This window comes from Atta colombica, unplaced genomic scaffold, assembly GCF_001594045.1.
Source record: "Atta colombica isolate Treedump-2 unplaced genomic scaffold, Acol1.0 scaffold172, whole genome shotgun sequence".
NCBI lineage: Eukaryota > Metazoa > Arthropoda > Insecta > Hymenoptera > Formicidae > Atta > Atta colombica.
The window spans coordinates 507,158-511,698 of record NW_017259263.1 but is presented as its reverse complement, the minus strand read 5'-3'; positions in this window follow the sequence as shown (position 1 = coordinate 511,698).

Here is a 4,541-nt window from a genome sequence, read left to right as displayed (position 1 = left end):
ATATATTAATACTGCTGCATTAGTTTCAATGTCGAACCAACATGAGCGTTTACTTTACAAACAAACAAATCGCTTTAATATTCCGCGATTATATTTGCGATTTTTTAAATAAAATTTCTTAAACTTTCTTTATTTTTCCGTACATACATATATATACTCGCGTTCACATACATACATAGATGCCTCTTCAATATCTATTTATGAAATATAATTAAGGTAGACATTTCTTAAAATAATCTTTTCGCTAAACAATATATTTAAAATGCAATAACAAATATTTTACCTTAATATCTTTCATAATTATATATTTTCTTAATAACAATTATTCGTTAATTATTACAAATTATTATTCAAATTATTATACAAATTATACACTTTCTTAATAATTATTTGTTAATATCAAATTATCCAGTGTGTTCTTCGTTAAGTATTAAACAACTTAGACACTTTATCTTCTACTCAAATAAATTATAAATATCGTCGGCAAAATTCACTTGTGTTTACGGTGCTATCCATCAGCACGCAAGCCGGCATGCTGTCTCAGAATTTCGAGAGACAACCATATTGTGAATTCAAAACTGTTTTATACAAAATGTCCAAAAAACATCACCATTTTTTCTTCTACAGATTTTTAGAAGTAAAAATATAAATTTTATCTTTTATCAAGATAGCATTTTTATGTTTATCATAGATACATAAATTTCAAACTGGACGTCGAATTACTGAATGAAAACAGTAGCGATAATTTAAAAACGCTTAATCATTTCTTGCGTACGTCAGTAAGAGAGTTATGTATATTTGCATGTTATTATATATGGCAATAGATAAGTCAATGATTATATTTAAATAGTAATCTATCATCCGTTTGTCGTAATTTATTATGTCGATAAGGATAACATATAATATATAAATTATCCATAATCATTTTCATCGATGTACTCTATTTATTCTACTCTCATTTAATTTACGAACATGTAATTTTAACAAACTTGTACTCTATATTCATATACATATATTATGATATATTCAATACTTCGTAAAACTCTCTCTCTCTCTCTCTCTCTCTCTCTCTCTCTCTCTCTCTCTCTCCTTCTTTTTATATTAGTCTTAATCTTTATATAATTAATCTTTTTATATAATAATTAAATAAATCAATTTCAATATAATACTTTAAATGTTATACATTATAGAAAACGTTTTTATTTTTAGATTACTTGAAGATTTTATTATTTAAGGAATTTTTAAGAAGGGGGGGAGGGTATCAATATTTCCAGTACAAAAAATATATTTTGAATAATAAATAGTTAAATAAAAAACAAGAATTGAATAAAAAAATATTAGACAATATTACGAGAAACAAACATAATTGTAAACAAAATATTCGTTTATTGTAATTGATTTATTGTAATGTATTTTTTGTTAAATCTTTTAATTTGTATTTTGAATATTTGAAAAAACGTTGTAATTTATACAGAAATATCGTTTGCATGATTTGCGACTTGTAAACCTCACGCAAAAACATACTGTTAGTTTCCGTGAGTAGATGTACTTTCATAAATATGGAGTCATAATTAATGTAGTACTGTATGTTAATGAGGTGTCGGCTTACGCGAAGAGAGAAAAAAATTTGATTCTAGCTGGAGAGGATAGATCGAAAAGGAAAAAGAGGGGAAAAATTATGCGCATCTTGTTTAAAAATTAATTGATAATTATATACATTTAATACTATGCATTCCAAGTTAGAGCAAGCAACTTATATGTTTAAGAAGAATTTTAAATAAATTTTTTTTTTCACAGAGAGATAATAAATAAAAAATGTATATTAAAATGTAGCATTATTAATTATTATTGCGTGAATATGCATTAATTACTTAATATTGTCATTGTAAGATTCCTTTTCAGTATTTTTTGGCTACATTCGAAAATTAACGCTCTCTTTATTTATTATTTAACAGTCGATAAATTCTGCTCACTTACAGTAGGGGTAACTTTCAATCTGCGTTGCTTCGTCTTTACGTAGCTTACAGAGATCCAGGAACTTCGGCGTAAAAGAGAGGCGAGAAGTTCGATAATGAAATTACTGGTTTCACAGTACTGCTCAGAACTCGCCATGGAAATGTGAAACCTTCGACGTGCCGTTCCACTCAGAAAATTCTTGCCGGCTGCGCAAGAACGTTATTCACAGCATTCGCATCGCATAAAATGCGTTACGCAAGATGCTTGATAGAAACTTCGTGTTCGTGAGAAATGTTTTTCCTTTGCCAAAAGTTTTAAAAAGCGATCGGAAAAGAGAATCTCGTAAGAATTGAACAACAACGATTGCATTTAACAACTTTTCTTTAATTAATTTTTTTAAATGTCACTAACGTATATTAATAAATACTTATATACAATTTAGAATAAGAAAGATCATTAGAGACAAGAAAACAAGAAACAGAACTTTAGAAAACAAGTAATTTTACAGATATTCTCGTATTCTTTCTTTGTATAAAACAAACTGCTATCTAACTTTAACAGAATATCTTTATTATTTTTATATCTTTTATTTCAGATCTTTCAAACAATCAAGATTCTCTATTAAACAAATAATGCAACGCTTGAAATTCTCTTTCATGAGCGATACTTTGAAGCAGAAATAACAATTGATTATCTTTGTTAAGTTAAAAAAAATAGCACTAAAAATTGCATTTAAATGCGAAGCACAAACTATTAAACGCCATGGCACAAAAGTTAACCGGCATTTACGTTCACAATCTCTTTTCTTTTTTTCTTTTTTTTCTTTGAAAGAAGCGATCGGGAGGAAATGAGTGCAAGGAGATACTCGAGATCAGTAACAGCAGACAGTTTCCAATTGTGTTGTATTCCACTTCCTTTATGTTTACTGAAGTGAACTTTGGGGCCACTGTCGGTGTAACTTTGGCAATAAAATTACAATCTATCGACGTTCTCTTCAGAGGCTGCGATAGAAACGTAACGTCTTCCATTTTTCATTCCCCTTCTCTATTGTAACTTCATCCTCTTGGAGACGAATTATCCTCTTTTCTCGATTATGGCACAAATCCTTCTTTCGATGCTCCTGAGATACGTAGGCTGTCCGCAAAAAGATGTAAAAAGACGATAATTTTGAGAGGATATCTTTTTCTTAAGATTCTCCTAGCATTCAAGGAAGATACGAAGAACATACTTATTCGTATCCGCCTCATGATCCTTGCATCTCTCTTGGGCATTAGAGCGCCATGTAATCTTCATAGATATATTTTTCTCTTCATCGTACGATGGAAAAGTATCACGATCCATGCTTTTTCTCACGCAGCAAAGCAAAGCACCTTTTCGGTGGTGAATTCAGCACATTCGGAGACTCGCTTCTTCACCTGGAAGCCCACTTACCAGTCGTCGAGCGCGAACAAAAAAGTTTCGAGGCCGGGTCAAACTCGACGAGATCTTTAGGAATCTGCGAGTTTTGTTCTATGGCTGAAGATTTAAGTAGAAGAAACCTATTCCCATCTCCATCTTTACTATAGAATCCCCTCTTCCACGATCTTCCTTCTGGAGCACCAAAAGCTCAAGCATCTTTTTTATCACAAAAATAATATCGATTCTCTTTCTGACCTGACAACTTCGAAGATTCCGAACAATTCTGAATTAATGAATTATTGTAAGTTCAATGACAGAGGAAGTGAAAAAGAGAGAGAGAGAGAGAGAGAGAGAGAGAGAGAGAGAGAGAGAGAGAGAGAGAAGAGAATCTTGCCATAAGTGATTTTGAGTCTAATGAACTTTTATTTCATTAAACTAAAATTACCTATTTAAAATTGAACAGCGAGATATATCAAAATATTAGGTGTGGGAAAAAGTTCGTGCGTTTTTTTAATGTCATCTAACGGGAAAAACGCCACGAACTTTTTCCCACACCTAATAATTTTTTAATTTTGAAATTAGAGCTCTATGTTTTATATAATAATGTACAAGAAAAATTCCAACATCATCAGTGAGATTTTTCCTTAGCATACTCGACATTGAAGGGATTAAGCTTAGTTGTTTCGTTTGAGACACTCAGTTTTTACTCAAAGCTTTTCAAGAAGTTTTCTCTAGCTGTTGCAGCTTTAAGCAGCGTTAATCCTCTTGCCATGGAAAAAGGTCCTAATGCCTTAGTTACGAGTCCTCAGAGGGAAAATTCCTCACTTATATACCGAGACTGGTTTCCCTTGCCAGCTGTTATCCAAACGAAAACGCCGCTTACAACGGCGTTTAAATTTCGCCCTCAACGATTACGATGAAGTCTCGAGATCCAGAATAATAAGCACACGATTCGTCCCAAGAGGGTTAAATCTCGTGCAAGGTGATTTCCATAAAACGAAAATAATGATGCTTTATCTTGGTTAATTACAAGCGAGAATCTCATCTTTATGCGAAGTAGAAATGTGTCGCGTCGTTCTATCAATGCTTCTAATTTGATAACTTTGAAGAAATCATATAACAATGTCTGCGCGGGTAAAATATTATTCGCTTTCCGAATAGCATCGCGGTATTATTTGAACAACGAA